At 35.5% G+C, this 24,493-nt stretch overlaps 1 protein-coding gene across 5 annotated transcripts in view; it reads left to right on the top strand.

Annotated features, from left to right (window-relative positions):
- The window catches only part of Antp (homeobox protein H90), a 107,436-nt gene that overhangs the window by 33,948 nt on the left and 48,995 nt on the right, over positions 1 to 24,493 (top strand). Inside the window, exon 2 of one of the 5 annotated variants that reach the window (XM_071702484.1) lies at positions 11,898 to 11,947. The exons of 2 other annotated variants lie outside the window; for them this stretch is intronic. The gene's annotated coding sequence lies outside the window, so the exon portion shown is untranslated. Of the gene's footprint in view, positions 1 to 11,897; positions 11,955 to 18,508; positions 19,357 to 24,493 lie in introns of those variants that run through there. 2 more of the 5 variants (XM_071702482.1, XM_071702485.1) reach the window with 2 other exon arrangements.

The raw sequence follows: 24,493 nt of genomic DNA, 5'->3' as shown, positions 1-24,493 counted from the left end.
TAACTCTATCTAGCCCGTAGAATCGCTTATGGCTCATAAACGCCTCGTAACTTAGCGCGGTGGCACGCGCCCCTCGAGAAATACTGCCGTACAGTTTCCGTCCATAGTGCTCGAGAAGAGATGACTTCGTCTTGAAGTGGCGCGAAAGTGAATTACTTTGATTGACGACGACGCGGCTGCAGACAATCTTCGTCTTTTAGCTAATTATACGCTACTATGGAGGGCTTCCTTGTCAGGTGGAAAAACTGCAGGTAATTTAGCAACGTTTTTATCGTTTTTGTTGCTGCTAACGAAAATGCTAGGCTGATAATAATGTAAATTGTTATACCCGATTTTCTTTCGTAAATCGAGCCCTTAGCGTAGCATAAACAGATTTGTATATTCTGTAGATAAATGTTTACAATATAAAAACGTTAATCAGTTTTGTCAATAATAAGTCGAAGTTATACCTCGAGTAATAATATCAGCAAACAGCCGTAAAGATAAACGGTAAATAGCGGAAAAGCTATATGTACCGTTTATAAAACTGGTTTCAAGTCAACTACCACCACTTGTGCAGCTGAAATCTTTTAAAAGTAAATATTCGGCTTAACGGCGGCGTGGCGCATGACGTAAACGGAAAATATCGGTTTCCTAACGGAGCTGAATAGCGAATCATAACTTCAGATCCCGATAACGGCTCGTGGGTTCCAAACATAATTTACAAAGTCAATTTACAACGGATTAATTAAAAACATTGATAATACCCCGACTTTAATTAATCACGCTCGGAGAGCGCGAGCGGCGGTAACGAACGACATTGAAATTAATTAAAATTAATGAAGCATAAACGGAAGTAGCGATAACATGACGAATCGGTGCGACCATCGATGGTGCCCCCGTCGGCGTTAGCAGCGTCGCGTCGCGCGTCGAGGCGCGCACACACACGGGCCGTTATCCAAAACTAAATCTCCCGCTATTGACAAAACACTACGGCGTCTCTCGTCTGGCGCAGGCCGACGCGACGCGTGCTAAACAAACGTCCAATTTTCGTGCTGCGCTACCGTTGGCTGCAATTTAAACTAAAACGAAAATGCATTATTCCCTGGCAAAGCGGTGCGGCGCTTCGCCGGCGCGCGCTCGCGCGCGCGCGCGCGCGCATCCGGGGGTTAAATCGACGAAAATAGCGAAACGGCGCATCTACATATACGCATACTGTTACGCGGAATCCGCGGGATGTACGCGTAGAGACGATACGCGTCCTGAGTTTACATCGTTGATGTATGTTCTCGGCGGCGATCGATCTCTCTCACACGAACTGCTAATTGTGCGGCGTCATAACTCTCCGCGTGTGTCTCATCCCCTGTCTGTGTCCCCTCCCGCCTCCCGCGGTCCCACCTCCGCACGCCCCAACTCACTCATCTCTGCTCTGTACAAGCGCGTTAGAAATACGCGCTTGTGCGCGTTCACCGGCAGTGACGGACGAGTATGTACTATTGCGCACCGAGTTTACCGGGAGGTGCGTTTCCAACTCTCCACTTTTCTGTCGGATAATCCTCGCAAACGATTCTTAATTTCAAACGCATATTTAAACAACCTGATCATGCTTTATTGCCTCTCATAAATTCTCAAACACTTATAAAGTCTATCTTTTCCATTTACTGTGCACACACAATAAAATTGATAATCTATTGGATTATGAATTAATAATTAATTACACCGTATATTTCGGCCCTATCTATATACTGTAAATAATACTGTTGTGTTTATGGATATATCATGATTTGATGATTTCGAATGATGTTTGTGAAAGTATCACATATACATGTATCTAGTACAACGAACGATAGTAAACGGAAAATAATTTATTGTACACTGTGATTACCTTGTTCGCGTATGAAGAGAGCAACGAAGAGTGTGTGAAAGCACGTGGGTACATTATAGCGACGTTGTTTACGATAGTCCGCCAGTCTTTCGGGCCATTGCCGATTAGTGCCCGGCCCATTTCACTTCATCATGTACGAGCCAGCAACGGAATCCGTTGCACGGTACGAACGGATGTTCCGCGAATTGCGGTTGTTTAATTGTTCGTCTATATATATATCGAGTTTCCAGGCTCGTTAATAAATATATATACATATAGAAACAAATTAATAGTTTTTAATGCTATTAAAATTGATATATTTATATTGATATCGCATATTAAGTTGACATTTCGCAATATTTTGGATAAATCTTTGTCCTATTATGTAAATCATTGTTAATATTAACATTTCTTTGCTTTATAACATCAGTATTAGAGTGTGAGCAGTGAGTGAAGACGGTACGCCATGAAGAGCGGTATAGAGAGAATTGCTGTAGTAGCGCTAATGTCACCCCAGCGTTGAGATAAGAAGCTCAGGCAACCCTCCCACTCCCTTCTGCTTTTCTTCCACCCCACGCTGAGGCACATGGTGTGAGTTATGAGGCCGATTTTTATTATTCGCGTACCTCCACCACCTCCTTCTTCTCCGTCTTACAGCCACCCAACTCGCTTTTTCCTATCTGCGAGTGCTCATAGGCGCCGGCTGCGCAACCGGCGGAAACTTTCTCGGCGACAAGGAAGGGGTGGGGCCGGGCATCACAGCGAAGTTGCGTTATAAGAAAAACGCGCGAAAAATCGAAAGAAAAGCAATTTCTTTTTGCAGCTGGCAAGCCATATCGCGATAAATTGTTCGTTTGCTAGCAAAAGTGTTTGTCGCCGGAGATAAAGTTTATTTCGGAAATAAATATATCTCCTGTCAGAAAATGGTATAATTTTTGAAATCGTTAATATTCCTATAGTGTATGTATGTGTGTATAATACTTTAGTTTCTTCACGAAAGACATTTGTTTCAGACGCATTATTTTTCACGTAATATCTTTCGCGTTATCGAAAAAAAAAACGTAATTTTCGAATTTATCGAAAATGACATAAAAATCTTAATTACCACGTATTTTTATTTACATTTAATTTTTATGATCCGCTTATGCATATGAAATGTTCGACATAAATACAGTTTAGCAATAAATCGTCAGATTACATCTGTGCGATTATATACGTCGATAATAGAAGCATCCAGCAGCGTTGCCTATAAATTTTAGTTTTTTTCTTCTAGATTCGTTTTTCATTTACTGTCATTAACAAGAAATTGATCATAAATTGGGATATTTCTTGATTGCTTCATAAGAATTATAATTATCGCCGACATTAATGCATATATAAGGATTTAACGTGATTTATTGTAAGCACATAGTCGCAAGTTGCGACATAGAAAAACTTAGTAGACGAGAGTCGTTTGACAGCATTGATTTTCTGGAGTAGAAGAGTGAAGAAAGAGATAATATACTATATCTCAAGCAGTAATATCTACAATATTTAATTCAATAATATTTGTATTGTTCTCTTTAATTATAATTTTATTAGAAATATGTGCGTAATATAAATTTTGACTATTCAAGAAATATAAGGTTTTACAAATATTCAACAGTTATTTGGAAAACTTTTAAAAATTGGCTAAATTTTTCAACTTTTGTAAAATTAAATTACATTTTTAAGGAACAAATCGTAACGCTAAGCGATACATTAAATTCTCTCTATCGCCAGTAGAAAAGAGCTGCAAAGAGTATCGATGGTCTTCCATGGAGGAACGGACAGAGTGAGTCTGTTCGTTTTCGTAGCCCGACGGACCACATTCTTCCTGGTGACTTTAGGCATTGTTCCTTCTGGATCTCCCTCTAGTCCCTCTTTCCCTTCTTCGGTCCCCTTTAGGCCCCACGTCATCCTCCTGCTTGGCGTCTGCCTAACCGGGGTCCGCTTATAACAAGCTGAATGTTGGAGTTTTTTGCTACGACGCCTCTTTTTTTCTTCTTCGCCTTTTTCTATCCAGTATCTCCGGTACAGACAAAAAACGTCACCCGCCGATTTATAGCCCCACCGATGACCGACTGTTGTCCACGTCCACTTATGACTACGTACTTGCCCGACCTTGGCGAGACCAATGGCCACGGAGCGAAATTCTTTCCTTTCGAAATTCTGATTTAGACAGTATTCGTGTAATTTTATTGAATTTTACTGAATTCTGAAATTGTTCACAATAATCAATAAGATTATTTAGAAATAAATATAATCAATAGAAAAAGAATATTATATAAATGCACAGTCTTCCAGAATCGAATATTTCACATTGAATATACAGAATGTTGTAACATTGTATGTAACATTGATTCTTTTTTACGTTGATTTTTTACACATGTCTGTAGGCGAAAAAAATCAGAACTGAATTGATGGTTTTACAGTTTAAGTTGTGGTCTGCTTCCTGCTTTGTGATTCTTAAATCTTGCATTGAGAAGGGACCACTCACCAAAGGATGTCCTTTTCGGAACTTTTGTTCGTCTTCTAATTCTAGGACATATTTATCCTCCTATAATGGCAAAAACTTTTTTGTGCTACGTATACCTATTTTACACCCATGTAATAAATACTGTTCCTTTTTTTACTGTGGCTCCGCTTTGTACGCATACACGTACAAACGCGCTTGTACGTGTCTTCAAAAGTAAATCTGTTTTACTGTATTCAAAATTAAGTTGAAAATATTTTTATTAAAATGTTTTCAGTTTCAATATTAAATAATTCTATGATTATATATTTTAATTTAAACTTTTATCATAATAATAATAATAAATAAGAATGTGAAAGATTTGTTTTTATATGTTCTTGAAACTTCTTATTTAAATATTTTTAAATATTGTCTACGTTGGAACACACGTAACACGATTTAAAAAATTGTTTCCATCAGAAAACTACAAAATGTCTTTTATTGTATGCCAAATTTAATTAAATTGCTTGGCGCAATAGTTCAATTTTCTCACGTGTGGGGAAGCATGTTTGATACAAGTTTCTGTAATAGTCGCTCAAGCATGCACACGTTACTTACAATTAGTCACAAAAGTTCGTGTTCCGCCTAATAATGGATTTGCTCACGAAGAACAAATTAGCGGAACGATATATCTTCCTGCCGCCCCTTGCAAATGCGTGTGTTCTTACATGTAAACGATTGTCCGATATTTAATCTGCGTGCATACACGCCATGAGGGATGTACTTACTCGTGATTTCCGCATAAACGAGAAAAACACACATCGTGCATTTTAATTACATTCGAGTGCATCATTACACACGCATTCAACAAAATTCTTATCTTCTCTTAACAAATATGGTAGAGTTTATTAACCTTGCAATTTTACATTGAATCATAATTTTCTATTTCTCTCTCTCTTTCTCTCTTTCTCTCTCCCTCTCTCTCGTTCGCACTTTAATTTACATATATTGTAATAAATTGTTTGATTTAAAATCAGTCGTTTATGTAATATAATCTTAAAATGTATTTATATTATCTAATACAATTTCTCTATTAAAATTACATGATCTATTTAAAAATTACTGATTTTCAATAATAATCAAATTGATATAATATTCAACACGGAATCTGTTTTACCAACAATCTCTTTTATTTCTATAAATTCTTTTTTGCATTTCACTTCAATATGTGTATTATATGTGTATATAGATGATATATAAATGATATTATATATTAACAAATATGAACTTAATAGCTAACAATTTTGTTTATTATATATTCTAGTTTTATTATTCTTAGGTAGCTTTATCATAAAAATATTTGTTTCTTACCACAAAAACTAAAACTAATAAATTTCTTTTTAAAAGTTGCAAAAAACTTTCAAATCAATAATTTGACGTAAGTGCTAACGTGTCATCGATCGTGGATAATCGGATCAATGACAGCGACGAGAAAATTACAACGTGCGCAAGAGAGCGGAAGCGAGACCAACGACATACGGTAGAAAGAAGCGTGAGCAACGTACACGTGCCCGCGGATTAAAGAGTTATTTGATTCTCGGAGGCGGCCATAATTCTCCCGAGCTATTCCCGTCCCGCGCGCGCTCGCGCTCACTCGCTCGCTCGCTCGCTCGCCCACCAGAATATTTTAACATCAGGGGTGGGTGGCAGCCCGGCTGATTCTGTGCCTGGATGAGTTTAGGTTGGGACACAGGACACATGTACTAACGCACACATGCACACGGAATAGAATGTAGGAGGGTTGGTGGGTGAGAGTTGCGGGTCCGCAACTCCACGCAGCTGACAGCTGTTTCCTCGGTGGGCCGACCAGGCCGGTGGGGAGGATTCAGCCTAGTCGCGCCCCTTCTATAATGGCTCCCTTTTCTTCCTTCCCCTACCTACACCAGCATGGCTGGCGCAACCCGTCTCTTTCTCTCCCTTTAGATCCAGTTACGTCACATCCACTCTGTCGTCGCTCCTTTTCTATACCGCTGATGACGTCAACTCCGTGACGTAGAGAAAGCGTCGCGTCATCACCGATAGAGCAGTCGTCGATAAAACGTCGACCGCTAGAGGCGCGCTGATCGTGACACGAAACCATTACTCTACGATGCGATTTGCATGTTTGTACGGAACATACGAAATGAATTACTGGTCTTGATGTATCAATGAGAATTCTGTCTGCCAGACGATAGCTCAAATAGACGATAAGATGGTACGAAATAATTCTAATAAAGTGCAACTTTATTTGCGGGAGAAAACTGTCGGCACATGCAACGAATATGCATACCCAAAAGACTCATTTTGTTTAATTCTTTCTCTTATAGACTTATAAATATATGCCTAGTTAATAAAAAGAATTTAACTCCAATTTATTTATTGATTTATAAGGAATCAATCTAATATATTAATGAAACAAATCTACCTTTTTTAGATTGCAGTTAGATTTTAATATACCTATAAAAATTTAGCACGAGTTATAGGGATACGCAATAAAAGTTGCCCTAATAGCCTTGCCCATCATCAAGGTCGAGCATATGTGTGTCGATGTCCTTCAGACAGTTCAGACCCTATTGAGCATGAGAATGGAAAGGGAAAGGATCGAGAAACGGGATAGAATGACGATCCAGATAACACATTGAATACTTTCACCACGCGAACGGTGGCAGCATCGTCAACGATAGGCAGCAATCGTAAAACAAGTGTTTTACGAGGCTCGACCGCAGAAGGGGAAACACCGCTATAGCGCCGAACGTTGAGTGGGGCTCTCACGGTTTACGAGCGCATAACAGACGCGTTTATGGCCGCGATCACATAGCCCGCGCGCATACCTACGGCTATATAACCGGGTCCCATAACCCAGTACGGAGTAAACAAATCGTAAAGCTCGTTTTCGGATTTACTGACCTGCCGCAGTACACGGAAAACGATACGGAGAGTCAGCCAGCCAGCCAGCCGGCAGGCAGTGATAACCAGCCACTTCCCCTCTTCGGTTCTCAGTCTGAGTAAGAGGGGAACTGTCATGCTGATGGCATGCGATCGAGATATCGCAACAAGCATGCGCGCAAAAGGGTTACGAGCCCCGTAATTGTGACAAATGAAGTAGATAATAGCTCGAGATAAACCGTATTAGGATATTGACTGAAGAGGCGGATTTGGTTTATGCCTCGTTGGCTCGTGCCTAACATTTCTTATCAGTGCGCTTTGAATAATTCTGTATACCAAAACGATTTACGAGTAATATCATATATTATCTTTTACGCGATTACGTATTATTTACTAACAAAACAGAGCTTCCACATGAGATATTTAGAAAATAAAACTTAAAGAATAAATCTGAATATGACGCTATATAAATTAGATTATTCCTATCAATTTTACGCAACAGATACGTTCTTCTGATCAATCGGCCATGATGTGCGCGCGCACACGTACAGTATAGTATATGTCTCCACGTTTAAAGATATTTTCGAATCCAACACATCAATCCAGATGTTGTATTTATTCAATCTTAATTAATTAAAAAATTTATAAATTTTTTAAAAACACTATTTTACAAATTGGTTTAATAACCAGAAATTAATGAGTTATTCTTTATTTTTCAATATAACGTTTAATTTATTACATATGTCATTAACATGTACCAATTAAACATAGCTTTAAGCTATGATATACAGTGATGATGCGGGTATATGAAACATTCGATTTCAAAATTTCTGATATGAAGGCATATAATGTATAGTGCTAAGCGTAATATCATATTGTGTCTTCTGTTTCGTTCATTTTCACACTAATATCAATGTTTTATAAACTTCCTAGGATAAATAATATTTAATATTGCGATCTTCAATTTATGCGATGCCTTCATGATTGTACTTATACATATTTACTGTGTAATGATTTTTGGAGATATATAAAGAATACAATTAAAACTTTTAGTAGATATATTAATCAGGAAATTTTACACAAAAAATTTGTGATAAAATTAATGAAGTTAACAATTTCTTGAAACAAATATTATAATTATATTTTTAAAATTTTTGCCAAAACAAAATTTTACTATAACTGTAAACTATAAAAAGAGAAAAATGTTATAATATTTAAATAACATTTGTTGTTTCTATTTAACGAAATTTTACATTTTATTTCGTCTTCATTGTAAAAGATCTAAAAAATATGAATGTTTGTAATACTATAACATTGTATTGTACTAAAAGAAATTTTAACTTCGTGGAGCGGAAACACGGCCGAAGCTCTTGCGTATCCGTACAGAGCCGCGCGGAGGTGATTTATTCGAGTTAATTCCAATTCCATTGGAGCCGCGGGGGCAGTCAGGGGGGAGGAGCAGAGAAGAGGCAGCCTGTGGGGTGGAGGGTGGATATTCTTATGCAATTTGCCAGAAAGGTTCAAGAACCCGGGAGATCCCGCAATTTATCTTGCCTTATGTTACGCCGAGCCAAGGCAACGGAAGATAGATAGCGTCACTGCTTCCAACCCCCTCCTGCGTCCCGCACCGCACCACTACGGGTCAACCACCCAAACCCCGTACAGACCCCTGCGACCCTTCCCCCAGCCAATGAGGGACGACCGCGGTGGCCATCTTGGATGGAGAGTTATTGAACGAAAAAGATGAGTAAGAAACTTGTTATGGGGGTGCGTTCTCTCCGCGCCGTTGGGACTTGGACGAAAGAAGGCGGAGGAAGGGGCAGACGGAGCTTGGAAGCTGCGGAGGGGTAGCTACAAGGGATTGTTGGCGCTATATTGATCAATTGCTTTACCGTGCTTCGCGCTACTTTCGTGATATAAAGTACAATACCCTTGGAGGCGCGATACCCGCTGTGAAACCGAGTGCAACTAATTATATGATGCTTATGTCCCCTGAAACACCACGACATCTGATTTCTTATTTTCATTTTCTGTTGAAGAATATTATCCAACACATAAATAACGACATTAATCATGCTGCTTTCAGTATGATTAATATCTTTTACAATACTTTAAAGCGTATAAAATACTTCACAAGTATCACGCATTCTGTCCTTGCTATAATACTATATATCACCGACAGACTAAATTTTTCTTCCATTATATCACGTTATGGAGTTTGAACATGCAAATAAAATTGTATAATTATTCATTCTATTAATATCATCATAGCATCAGCTTTTTCTTGTTGAACGAGTTTTCTTTCATTCAATAATTTTTATCTGTGCGCGCGATCATGAAAGCAATACTCACGTCAATGGGCGTGCAGAAGGGGCTCCAAGATATGGGTGGTCTTGATGGTTGCATTTCACGAATGCTTCACGCGTTCGCAGTTTATGGGCACGTGCGCGTGAGGTGTCGCGTAACTAAGTTTCACCTTGAGGTTTCAACAAATCACCTAACCTGATCAGTTCTAGCAGGGAGGTAGCTGCATTACTTCACGCATGCACGGCAGCCGATCGTGCATGATTTGACAATGTGACAATTAAGTTTATGTGTTGTGACATGCATCAACAAATAACAAATGCACCGTGTAAACATATTAATATTGATAAGCCAGTACGAATTGCTCAAGTTTCATAAAATTTATAAAATATATAGCGTTATGTTCTTTATAGATCAATAACATCGCACGCGCGTCTAATTTATCTAAACTTTTCATCTATATTAATTTATTTTCTGATTTATATTTATTAACTCAAATTTTAGATGAAAAATTTTATGGGAAAAATATTTATATCATTATAGAAACAGTGTTTACCCTTTTTGAAACTATTAAAGTAATCTTTGGTTTTTTAAGTGGAATATTTTTTAAATGTTTTTTTTATTGGCTTTCGAGTCTAATTCAAAGTGTTCCAAATTTTTAAGTCATATATAAAGATAATCATCTAATTTTCTAAAGTAATAGAAAATAATGTTTTATTGTTTTTCTTTCTGGATAGGCAAGTGCAGTAATAAGTGTATACATATACTTCTTTTTTAATTAATTAATTAATTTTTTTTCAAGTTATCCGTTTATTATGTATTTATCTCTATTACTAATGCATATGTGAATTATCTCATTAATATATACTTATATCATATAATTTATATCATAGACATGTAGCACTTTTCTTTTTTACCGACTTATCGACTTTTCAATCAGATTGGTTTTTTATGCCGACAATGTTCATCGATGTGCTGTAAGATGGCGCTTTCAGCACCGAACGTATAGCGCGCCATCTACGAGATTATGCTTCAAACTTCTCACGGGAACCACGTGCACCGTGCCCACCAGGCGGCGTAGCCGCCCGTCAATGTCCAAGAAGGGCGAGGGGGTTTCCTACTGCTTTTCTTGTGTGTGAGTGGTAAGAAGAGTGGGGATATGTCTATGTACCTGTGCTATGCCTGCAACGGCGCAGAATCCCATCGATCATTCGTGCCGTTTCCCCGTGTTTCACGCCGCTGTGTATTGCGCGGCGTAGAGAGAGGAGTCGGCCACCGATGCCCCCTTCGACCCCGCGCGGCCTCCACTTTGTCTCTGACACGTCCACCCATCTCACCCCACCCCGCGCAAATTCCCCCTTCCTGTACGACGTGCTGAGTCCGTGACGGTTCGGCGGGCAATGCCGGCCGACCATCACGAGGCCTTACCTTCTCTATTATATTTATGTGGTGGCTTGCGGACTGAAAGGTTTATGTGGTGTCTCCACTCTGTCTCGTGCCGCTCCTTTTTTCCTTTTTCACTCTCTCCGCCTTTTATACACATCTTTCGCCTGAAATTATTCTGCTGATCGCGCCCATTGCATTATGTCATATGAATTCGTTACTCCATAATTATCGATCAAATGGAACCGCGCGTCAGAAATTTGATAGAAATTAGTGAACGTGATTAAAATTTGAAAAATATTCAAATTTTGATGGTGTCTAACTGTGCGCGTTATCCTGTGGGCACGTTTAGGGATAGCGAAGTGTTCAGTGGATGACACCACGTGTCGGTTGAGACCAATAAATGTGCGCGCGGATGCTGAGTATCAGCCAATAAGAATGTAAAGAGATGTTGGACCGTGCTCCAGACACCGTTGTCATTATGCCGTGATCTTATCACGCACATATTTGGATGAATATATTTCGATTCAACCGGTAAATGATTTTGACAATTTTCTAATTTTTTATTAAGTCATAATTATATCGTATTTTTTATGTATTATTTATTGGTTGTAATGTCTATAAATTACGGTTAATGTCGTATTATATTTTATCAAAATAGCTGTCAAGTTCAAATGAATGTTATACCTGAATCTTATAATGATATTTGTGTATAAAACAATCATGTATAATATTTTTTTTGTATAATGTGATTAAAAATTGCATTGATATCTATAAATTCTGATACAAAATAGCAGACTATAAATCATGCGTATAAATACACGGATATGTAGGATATAAGGATATAGAAGTGTACAAAATTAAACAATGTATCGAGTATTAACAGAATATCCGTATGCACATATGTATACATGTGTACAATCCATATCTAACAATCCATATCTAACAGCATGTAATTTATTGTTTCAGGTAAGTGACGTTGCAACGCCTCAAGCCTTGTGGAGCATGCAACTTGCTTGGTATGATGTAAGCAATTTATTTATCATAACTTTGTTAAATTTTCGTGCTTTGCGCGAATGAAATAATAAGCATAGAATTCCATGTTTTATTGTGTCACTTTCTGCTTTTTAAAAATACTTATTAATATTATTTAAATTCTGCTGTGCATATATGCATACAGTAAATATAATGTTACGTCCCTGTATTTCATCCCTATGTCCTGCTACAAATTTCTAATCCGATATGCCCGATCGATACTAAGCAAAAAAAAGATCGTCCTAAGAACTGTCAGATGATAAATCAGACGACATTTTGAAATTTGAGCTGGCCCGATTTTCGTGTTGTGTATAAAACGGCTTCTATAATTGATTAATTTTCATATTTCACGTTGTATAGCGCTTTGTTGCGTTACATTCAATTCCACATTAAATTGTTAAATTGTTTAATCAATTTCTCTTATTTACGCAAATGTGTTTTTTTTTTCAAATGAGTGAATTTATGAACAGCTCTCGGATATAACAATATAATAAACATTATAAGAAGATCAAATTCTTTTTGTGCTATAATATAATACTTGTAAGACTAAAATTAAAATGATATATTTATATAAAAATAAAACTCATTATCTTTAGATGAGTGTACCATGAGTGGATCGAGATAGATACCAAATAGATAATATATTAAATTTAAAGACGCAGAAAAATATCAAAGTTAAAAATGTCTTGGTTTATTATATTTATTTTTAATTAGTTAGTCGTTTTAATTAAGTTGATTATCACATATTTTATTGCAAACATTTTTATTTTATCGGATAATACAAGCACTGAGAACATAATGATCGCAATGATATGTGATAATGATATGAAAGAATCGCACACAAATTTGATAATTATTTTACGCACATAAATATATCACGAGCATAAGTACATGTATTACATTGCATTACAATATATCATTGTAATATCTGAGCAATTAATGATCTGAGCCTGCAAGTATCACAGTAAAGGTGTAAATGGAGGTTTAAGGGAGACTTATTAGCGAACGCGTTGCTGGAGGATGAAAAATAAAACAATAAGTTAGAAATGGACAAGAAAGGATGAATAATATGAGAGTAAGAGAGAGGCATATAGCGAATACGACTGAAGGTTAGAAAGATGCCCACAAAAGCAGTGCTGAGAAATTCTCGTCAACAACGAAATCAGGATAGGCCCACACACCCGGCGGCTTGTAAAACACGCAGCAAGATTAAATGCTTCATTAATATGATTAAAGTAAAAAGCTGCTTGAGTAACGAGCAACAGTGAATCATCGGATGGTCGGGTTCACGATGCATTATCCTGCAGTTTTATACAGTTGATACTTTTATATTTTATTTAGAATTTTACATTCTACAATAATAGAGAAAAAAAGAAAAATATAAAATATGCATTGTGCACCTTTGTAACAATTGACATGTGGATAGTAAATGCGATTAAATAGCATATTACAGAAAATATGTCAAGTACTCTATGTTGTATGATAATTTTTTCAACTCATTTTTACGGGACAGAATTTATAAATGTTCTATCTGATCTGTTAACACTAGAACAATCAACTCCATCAAAATGATGGATTTCAATTTTTTTGTTTTAAATTGTAGAAATTATTAAAGTGCTTTTGTTGGAATTATTTTAAAATTTATATTGACTTTTGCCGAGATAAAAAAATGATAATACATGCCAATTTATTTTCCATCAACCATACTAATTTTCTGTATATAGGAAGTTCTGTATACTTGGATGTCTATACATATACCAAAATAACGCTGGTTGTTCTAGTGTTAATCGAATTGATTCGGCACGGCAGGGACATTTGACCAAAGGGACAAAGGGGAAAAAGGGACAAGCGTGGCTCTGGACGCAGGTGTCGGAATCTTTTAACATTTCTAAATCAGTACTCTCAAAAAGTGAAACTGATTTTAAAGAATGAAACTCACAATATTCATAATCGACAGTATCGTTAGAAATGTCATCGTTTTACCATACAAATGTCTTCTTCGATAATATGCCTTTCTTTTTTTTTCTAAATATCACATCTACTGAATATTCCATTACGTATGAAAATCTATATATCTATAATAAAATGATAGGTATATTTTATTTTAAAAATATACCATAATTATTGAAAATTATTATATTTCGATGCAGCAAATACAATTTGAAAATACTACGAGAACAATTACTTTAATAGATCAAACGTAATACTCAGCATGGACAACTGTAGTAATGATCGCGTTTATCGCTCGAAATGACATGTCACATGTCACTACAACATATCGCTTCGTTTACACGGGATACGTCACATCGTTGATGCTTGGTGACATGCAAGGTGCAGTGGCTTGACGTAAAGTGCAAGCAAATGCGATCGGCGATTATACACTTACAGCGTTACCGTATATAAACGATGCCCGTATAAGCCGCGGTAGATATGCATACACCGCGGATACATATAATGCGGTCCAAGGCACGAGGGCAATGCATCTTCCACGTGACATCGGAGCCTACACTAATCGCGCGACAATCTTCACCACAGTGAGAAGAGAGGCATAAGAAGGAAGACGAGGAGAAGAAAATCGCATGTATCGCTGTACTCGGTGCGCCTCGCAAAGGAAGAATGGAGTGGAGGAGAAAGATGGTGTCACAAACAAGAAAAGTGTGAAGAAGGATACAGACGAAAGACGATAAGAGCAAGAAAATTGAGAATGAAGAAGTGGACTGTGGAGCATTTTGCGAAGAAGAAGAGGAAGGAGGATTGAATAGATAGAAGTGAAGGAATACGGAAGCATCAAATAATAAATATAGAAAAAGAGAAGAGAAATATGAAACGTTTACGTATACTATACTGAAATTTAAATATGAAGATATATGAGAGAAAAAGAAATACATTAAAACATTATAATGATCATGAAAATCATGAAAAATGAAATATGACTGTAACAATATATGCAAAAAGAGATATGTAAGAATATTGCATAGCGAAAATAATAATCTTTTAATAAATAGAGGCATTTAGGAAATTTGTATGGAGATCACCGTCTTTTTTTAAATATAAAATCATGATGATGATAGATAAAAGTGGTAATATAAAATATGTAAAAACATTAAGGAATGCTCTTATTTTTCGTAAAGAATTGTCATAAATTTTTGGGAAGAGTCATCGCTCTCGTCTATTAAGTTTTACATAACTCGTATTTTATAACGCCCATAATTTGTAGGTTTAAATTGAATAATAATTGATCCATATACTCAAGTTGCTTCGCTGAAGTTATTAATTGTTAGCTATTACCATTCAATGAATCATTTCATGATCCAGGTGCGATAGTGTCTAATTTTTTTTAAGATTGTAATAAGACCTTGACACCGTCCGCAATTCGCAGTGCCGCCTTTCACCGCGAGGCAAATGCACGATTTTTTAATTTTTTAAGAATCGGGTCCGAGTTTCGAGATTCTAACTCATGTGACGGCCATATTAGCGGCGATAAGAAATTGCGGAAACCGGCAGTTGCAGTGGCGCTCTCTGTCGCATGAAACACTGTGATACGCATCTATCGAACGAACCTATGGTGCTATGTCGACCGCACACAGCAAGCAAACCTGTAATTTATTCCTCGACGGCCGCGTACCACCCAACTCCAATATAATCATTATAATTACTGTCTCCCCTTCAAATGGGGCTCGATAATAATCGTTTGTATTTGTTACACGGCTCGTATCAGCTCCACATTCGTAGAACTTAGGGATGATTTCTTCGAACTGTGTCGAGTCACTTTTCTCATACTACACGTCAACAATTTTGAATTGTTGGAATTTCTGTTTCTGCATTTTAGTAAATGTTTGTAACACGTAACAGTTTACTACATGGTGTGATATAGTTTATATATAGTTTATATATAGTAAAATACATTTTTAATGTATGATTTTATTTCTATAAATATCTGAGATATTGAAAGTAATACGCGATAGAAAAAAAGTAATAACGCATCCAAGCATTTAATGATATAATCTTGATATAATTTCTAATTAAAATGGTATGTAAAACGTAATATTAAATTAATATAAAATGAAATAGAGCGTAATTCAAATCTTCTTTTCTCTAAGATCGTTCTTAAAGATAAAAACATTTGTTCTAATTTTTTCACGCGTTGAGAAGTTATAATAGAGACACTGCGAATTTATCACGAATTCCAATCGGTTAATTCTCTTTATCCATCATCATTAATAATCGGTATTTATGTCTCGGCTTATATTGCATTCGTTTATCTATTGTTGTAGACATGGTATTATAAATTGTCACGATCCGTTCACTGTGTTAATTTGTCCGCTTTTCAATTAGTGGCCGAACGAGTTCGGCGGCAGCGAATAAATTGAGTGTCGGCGACGGTCGCAGTCGGTTCGTGACTTTCTAAATCCGCCACGTGTCGACTCCTGCCGGCTGAATTGTCGACACTGCGCCACTGATCGTGTTTTAAATTACTAATGAAACGAAATATTACGGGACTACTTTCTTTTAAACGTCACGCATTATGTGGTTCCTCGAAATTAATACGAAAAATATCGTCGCATTTTTAAAAGTTGGTCTGTAAATAATATTTGTTTCACAATTAAAAGTTTCCATAAGATTAAAAATAAGTTTGCCAGTAGATACAAAGTGTCATCAAAGTAAAAATTTAAAAAAAGTTCAAATATACTTTCCGAATCCAATTTAGAAACTATATTTCAAATTGCCAGTTTCTGATATATGATAGAGTTTGCTATATGGACGAAAACATCACTAATTTCGCGAGGGGATGTAAAACCCGATGTAATATTCCGTCATTCAAAAAGCAATGCCGTGCTGAAGGCGAAGGTAACTTCGTGCCGGCCACCTGCAGGTAACCTGGGAGCGTCACGACGCCGCCGTCGCGACGAGTTACGACCACAAATCACGCGATTTGTAATTGCTACTATCAACTACACGATTTCACGTGGCGATTTCTACCTGCACACACACACACACACACACAAACACACACACACACATGTGGATGGAAATAAACATCGATTCTGTTCTGGCTTCGCGAGACTTAACGTCGAACCTTGATGAGAAATGTAATTTCTTTCTATGAATTTCTGGATGATTTCTGGAATCTAAGAACTATAATTGAAATCTATTCGATATGGTAGAGGAATCGATTTTATGTACAACTTTAGTTTGCAAAGTTAAGTAACTTTAATTCCTTATATAGGGATACGCGTTGTGTGTGATTACAAAGTAAAATAGAGCCTGATGTACGATAATTGAATTATACTAACATGAGCTCAATTTGAATAACATTTTGATTAAATATATATACGTTGTTTGATCTGTTTACATTATTTTCTATTTCCATATTTTCTATTACATTTTTTAAAATTTTCATACTATAGGTTATTAAATTTTCTAATAAATTATATATTGTTACATATATTTACCGAATTAATAAAAAAAGCTCGTAAAATATTAAAAATAAAATAAATTTTTTTATAATACCTTTTTCTTTTGTGAAAAGATAGAAAGAAAAATCGCTGATTAAGTATTTTCGGACCTTACGACTATACGCATGGGCGTTTCTAGTCTACATCACCATGTAGTATATCACGTGCCGTGACAGAACGCGTTACCATTGTAACACGCTTGTTCCTGCGGCGATACATTACGTTACGTCCACGTCCCAGGTATTACTTCGGCTTCCCTCCTCAACATGGCTAGTAGCTTCGTACATGTTAGTAAGCTATGTTTGATTCGTTCGTCGGCGGTCATGGTGGGCTACGTTAAAAGCTTTCCTCGCCATCAAAGTAATTGCGGATATATATAGTCTACGATGAAAATTGCGGAACTACTAAAAACGCGCCGCAATTCGGTTAAGGTATTGTAATAGACAGGAAAGTTATATTTCCGCTCAAATATCAGAAAGAAAAGTTGTTAGTTTGCAACATATTTGTGTTATAATTATTTTTCTACGTTTTTTGTTCTTTAATATATTAAATAATATTCCCTTCATATTATTATGATATAAACACATTACCGCCCGTTTTATTAAAAATATTAATTTTTATTAAAACAAAAAATTTTTATTTAGAGAACGTTGTAAGTAAAATAAAAAATTATATAAGAATTTTTATCGAAAAAGCAATGTTTTTTAAAAATATAATTATTTGTGAAGATTAATTTTTATAGAACATATATTTTATAGAACATACTTAACGTTAAATTGTATGAAAACTAAAAAAAAAGATATTTGTATTTTTGGGGATAATATAGCTTTCAATTTTGTGTAGTGGCTATCATGAAAATTAATGGTTGGTGATTTTTATCGTTAGAAAATATTCCAAGGCGTACCCTAGCTTTGACGCTCGACGATATGTGGCGATAAGTAGACGTGAATGCTTGTATGTCTTGCGGCATCCGGCAGATCGTATAGGTGCGCGTGGTGTGTTTCCCGCGCGCACTCCTTCCTCCTTCAGCGGCGCTGCTTGCCATCAACATCGCACTTCATAATCCTGGCAGTGTTTCTGCGCGTCTCGATCCGTTAACTTACTCGATCGCGGTCCGTTCCTCTTTCCTAATAATATCCATTCCGTTGCAATTTCCAAAAAAGGGATATTACTACAATTATCGCGGATTACGAGTTTTTTTTCGTTGTCAGTTTCAAGTTAGCAACAGATACCGGATGTCATTACTCTCGCGCGTCAAACTTCTGCTCCATCGTGATTTCGGACAATTGTGGCCTTACGCTTCCGTCCGTGAACGTCCGACTTTTGTTTTGTGAAAATTAATATATCTGCCTTTTGCGATATTATCTGGTTCCTGTGCTATTGAACTCTCTTCGAATTATAATAAGTTTTTTTACCAGACATTTTTCATTACATCTGTGTTAAAATTTCTGTGACATATTCAAACGGCATTGATAATACACAATATCGTATGAAACACTTTGAAACTAATAAATCTGTCAATAATTCTTTGCGTCTACTCTATCGATGTATTTCGGTGCAGAAATCGACACGTGCGAAAGATATTTGTAATCACTGACCACTCCGTGGCCTAAACTGGTTTCTTGTATCGCATCGGAAAATTTATCGCTTATTGCATATAAATATAATTAATAGCAGTATGTTATTGGCAATCGTATCACAACATGAGCTTTTTCTTGACCATTCTCGACTTACTTATCTATTTCCTCCTTGCTTCATCCATTAGCATTTTCTACGTACGCATACAACACGACTAAGTTATTTTTATCACTCCATTACAATACAAAATTAAATACGTCAAAATGTTAATTACCGTAAGAACCTTTTTAAACTCGAAATGTGAGTTGAATGTTTTAAAATAACAACTGCTGCTTAAAATAAGAAGAGTCAAACAATTGGTAAGTTGACATAATTTTTATTTTGTATTTTTATATGTTATATTCGTATGTATTATCTCGTCCATGTAATAATCGTTTATTTAGAAAATACCGTTCTAATAAAAAGCCTGTTCGTAATATATTGAATTAGTGTATAAACATTGACAAATCAATGTTTATTAATGTTTAGATCAAGGTTTAATTCCCTACTTTGCATATTCATATGACACTTTATTTATATTTTGAAAAAACTTTGCTGCCCAATTAATTCTTAGCATCACAAATTTTTTTTTACGAATTAATTACTATATAAGCTATTTCTTTAAGAAACTTTCTAAGAAACTTTATAATTTTTTAAATTTACTAAATATTGATCTCTTCAAGTTAGACAGAAGAAATTTCGAATATTTACGAGATTATGCAATAAAAAATTTCAAAAAATTTCTTGATAAAAAAATCTGTTCTGTGTGTAATAAACTTTTGCTTAAATTAGCGTGTGCATATCTCACGATATAGTTATTTATTTTATCATTACTGTTTGTTATTCTCCTTTAATTTATTTATAATTTTTTACTGTTCTGTCTGTTTTCTCTCTCTTTCTCTTTCTTTCTTTTTTTTCTCCCTCTTTCTCTCTTTTTTTTTTATCTACAAAATGTAAATTTGTTTTTATAAATAAATAACAAGTAGATAATTTCTTATATTTGAATATTGTGTTGATTTGCATTATAAATAGAAAATTGTGAAGAGAACAAAAATTTTCCGAATACTTTGATAGGTAAAGTAAAAGGAAAGAAGAGAGAAAGAGCGAAGAAGGAAGAGGCGAGATTGGATAGAAGGCTAGGTGTAATTTACCCTTGAGGCCCCGTGGGTGGTTGCTTGGTTCTTGGTTCTGCAGGATTGGTTGGACGTTTGACAGTTGACGGATGATGAGGCGGCCTTTCAGTCCCCTTTCCGTCCCCCTTTTACGCCCCCAACGTGCTGATTTAGTCCCGGGTTTGATTTCTGGCGCGTCCATTATCTGCCGCGAGGCAAAATCGAACCGGGCATAACGGGATTATTAGCTGAAATAGGCACATACGTTATACATCTTTGGTTTTTTTTTTCCACCCATTCTTTATTCCGTCGTGCTTCCTGTGGGTCGACCAGAAATTGTTCAATGGGTGTAGTTGTTGCAGTCCTGTCCTTCTCATCCATTATTATGAGATTTAGGATTTTTAATAAAAAACATAAAAGTTCCTATACATCCTAAGCTATATGTCAAATACTATATAAGTATATACATAGGATTTAAATTATATATTCGGTTTTTAAATATAAAAATAAATTATCTTAATTAAAATTAAGCGAATGTAATATTATGTAAATAAAAAAAGTTTTTAGAATTTACAAGCCATAGAGTATTCACTAAAATGCTTAATTAATTAATTAAAATTAAAAATTTGACATAACATAAATTGTGAGAGTAGATTTATCGAGTAATGTCAAACGTGTATATTACATGCTTCCTGATTTCTAATTAATTTTTTTTTAAACACTTTATATAAATCTCTCGCCTTTTACTTCATATCAAATGAAGAAATTGATACCACTTTATCTAGTTACGGTCGGTCATTTCTTAATTTATATGAGCCAGTCTATTAAAAAAAATAACATTTCTAGTATATCTGCATGTATCTCTGTTTGTTAGAAGATAGATAGTGAGATAATATCGTAGTAATCTCCATTTTAACGCGATTCTTTATATGAGGCATGGAATGAGCATCCAAGACGTAGCTCTTGTCGCAACGTAACGCTTCGATGCATAGCTCGAGATAAGCTATTCTCTCGCCGAGGAGATGTGGATCTAGGAACGATGCGCGAAACGTCTAAGTAGTTTCTGTATTTCTTCGTGCTGGATGTTAAAACCACAGCACGAGCGCCGCGCTGGTGTCGTGTTTATCTATTCTGCGATCTACTGCGCAACATGATTGCGCGAACTACTGCATGGTGCTCGAGTGTTCCAGGGATCTTGACTGCGTGGAACCAGAAAACCGGTCGCACTCTACGCAGTTTTCTACCTTGTTCGTACAAAAGTTGCAATTTTTTCGCTGATATTTAACACAGTTAATTATCCTGTATTATATAAGGAAATGTTTTAAAATTAATATGTAGATTAAAAAATTAAACGTTAAAATTTGCAATTTAACAACGCGACATACGTATTATCTAAATAATATTACAAAATTACTAAAGTAATGCCATTAAATAATACCTAATATTAGGGAAAAGTAAATTAACCTTATTATTAATCGTTATCTCGATTAGTCTGCGTGAGTGGATGATCTAACGTATTTTAACAAACTAATTAAGACGATTGCACGGGTTTATCATCGCGCACGTGAGTAATAGGCCGGCTGCTCGTTTCGGGAGGAAGTTCGCTGTGCGTGAGAAAACAGACATACATCCTTCTCGTAGCGTGATTAAATCTTGCTTTTCCACGACTGGGACGGATATACTCGTAAAATGGTTATGTAGGCTAATTGGTCGTCGTCGATCTCTGCCTTTCACCTTAATTCTTTCCCAGTGTTTTACTCCAGATTATTATTGCTCTTGATCGTCATATCACAATTTCCTCGAGGTTCGATGGGGGCATGAGTTACAGCCTTTACGAAGAGTATTATTACCTGTCCAACGAAACTCGCATGCTCAGGCCTAGTCTACCATTTATCATCTCATTTTACAGTCAACTAAATGCGAACACTGAAACGCCCAGTAAATGTTTTCGCTAGTACGCTTTTGCTTCTCTTTGAAAAAAGAATTCATTTATAAGTGGCTTATGTGATATGCAATTGTTCTCATTCATATTTTGATTCTATAATTATAACGATGTAAAGAAATGATAAAGAAGATCAAATTTTGTTTGGACGTAATATTTAATTTTATATTTTTGCGCAATTCTCTTCTCCTTTGTCTTTTTTCTCGTCTGTAGTTTGACAATCAAATTCTATTAATCTGTGAACATTAAGTAAAGATTTTATTTTTTATTTATTATAATTTAATTTGCTAAAATTCTAATTTTTTAATATTAAATGAGCTCACAGCCATGTCTCTAGATATTTAAAAAAAAAAGGCAATGTCGGATTTATCAAGAATTATATATATTGGTTAACTTGCATCTCTTTACGAAACAGTTCATATACACCTGCCTGCTTACAGAACAGGTTACTCGGTGAATCGGCCCAATCGATATTTGACCGATCGCCATGCGGCCCGAGGTTTCTTGGTGAGAATTCACGGCAACGTGCTTTCACGTGTTCCTTACCCTACTCCGTCGTTAATAATAGATCTTGGCACCTCGCTGGCTCCGGCCGCGGACCACCCAAACGATCACGCATAAGGCGAAAGGATCGGTGTTAACGGGCACTGCGGGGTTGATTTGTATTACAGAAACAGTAGACAGAAACACACAGACAAACAGTAGGTTGATCTGAGTGATTGATAAGCAATGCCACGCGCCAGTCCATCGCACAATCGCGATGAAGGCGACAAGACCTTCCGCTTTGGACATTTATATGTCGCGCACACTTCTTAATTTCCGATTAAGCCTTTTATTAGTGAAATTACAAAATTATATAGATATACCTATATGTCAAGTAATTGTATTAAATCTTTTGTCACAGTTGTTTCTAAAAATATGTTTCTTTTTCATTTTATCGGTAAATATATATGTGACTCTTAGAAAAAATGAGATTAATGTAGTATGTATATATTTGGTAAACATAATATTTTTGTTAAATATTTAGTATCTTTAATATGTATTTACACTGAATCTAAAAGTACAATTAATAAAAGAATATTTTTTTGTTATAGTTTTTGTGTGATGATTTTAGTAAAAATAAATGAAATTCCAAATTTTAATTTCTAAAACAAACAAAATTAAATTTTTTGTGCAAAAACTGTTCGTGCAAAAAAAATTAGGGCAAATAGAGTTTAAATATATTACCTAATTGTCAATAGGCATTTAAAAATAAATTATATTTTAGATAATGCAAACTATAAATATTAATATAGAAATATATAATACATTTTTATGAAATCATAACGTTATATAAAAATGTAATATATAGCTAAGGATTTGAAAATTTAATGTGGAAAATATAAGGCTATTTAATATAATACCTGTAACAGAAAATTTAAATGTTTTGAGTAATTTCATAAGTAACTATTATAATTATTTCTTATATTTATGTTATATTATATTGATTGCAAGATTGCGTATTGGTTATTGCTTAGAACATGCATATAAATAGTGAACAATAATGTATTAGCATGTTTGTGTATGATTCATTAGCATATCATACATATGAAATTAATCACATTAGATTGTACATATCATACATAATTACACAAGAATTGCATTTTTTATTTTATAAATCAACAGTTTTCTGTCATATACATGTATTTTTTTTATTATTAGATTAGATTTATTGCTATAATTATACGACAAATATATTTATTATGTCGTAAAGATGACATCAATCTAATGTTTTATTATTTTTACAACATTCTTCTCAATGACTACGTTTACACGGCGACTTATAATTCGGTTTAATAACTACCGTATATTATCCGATCCAAAATTTTTCTTTTTTGATCATAATGATCATTTAGATATGAGCTTTTTTCATACTTAAACTACAACTTTTTTAGTATATAAATATCAAAAATTGATTCAAATGTTTAGAATATCAAAATAGGTTCTTATTTAAATGATCGTTATAATCAAAGGAAGAAAAATGTTGGATCAGATAGTATACAGTAATTATTAAATCGGATTATAAGCAGCCGTGTAAACGTAGTCAATGTTTAATCTTGATAATTCGAAGATTATTGTTTTTCCCGCCAAATAGAGTATAGCCCTCTATCCGATTTTGCCGGAACCCAAAGGTACTCGACCTTCCGGCAAAGTGCAGCAGATGGCAGTGTAATTCTATCTCAAGGCCGCTGTCCGCGTGCGGCAGCTGTTTCCGTGGTGCTGCCACCTTCTGCACCCCGTTCGAATTTAAGGTGGTACTGACCTGCGCATATCCCGCACCATCATAACACAGCTCGAACACCATGGGTGCCGGCAAATTTATGACCCGTATCATGGCGCGGCATCTAAACGATTATTTGCCGT

Source organism: Temnothorax nylanderi, unplaced genomic scaffold (assembly GCF_030848795.1).
Source record: "Temnothorax nylanderi isolate EJ_2023f unplaced genomic scaffold, tnyl_v1.0 TNYL_tig0030_pilon, whole genome shotgun sequence".
NCBI classification, from domain to species: domain Eukaryota; kingdom Metazoa; phylum Arthropoda; class Insecta; order Hymenoptera; family Formicidae; genus Temnothorax; species Temnothorax nylanderi.
This window is presented reverse-complemented; position numbering and strand designations above follow the sequence as displayed.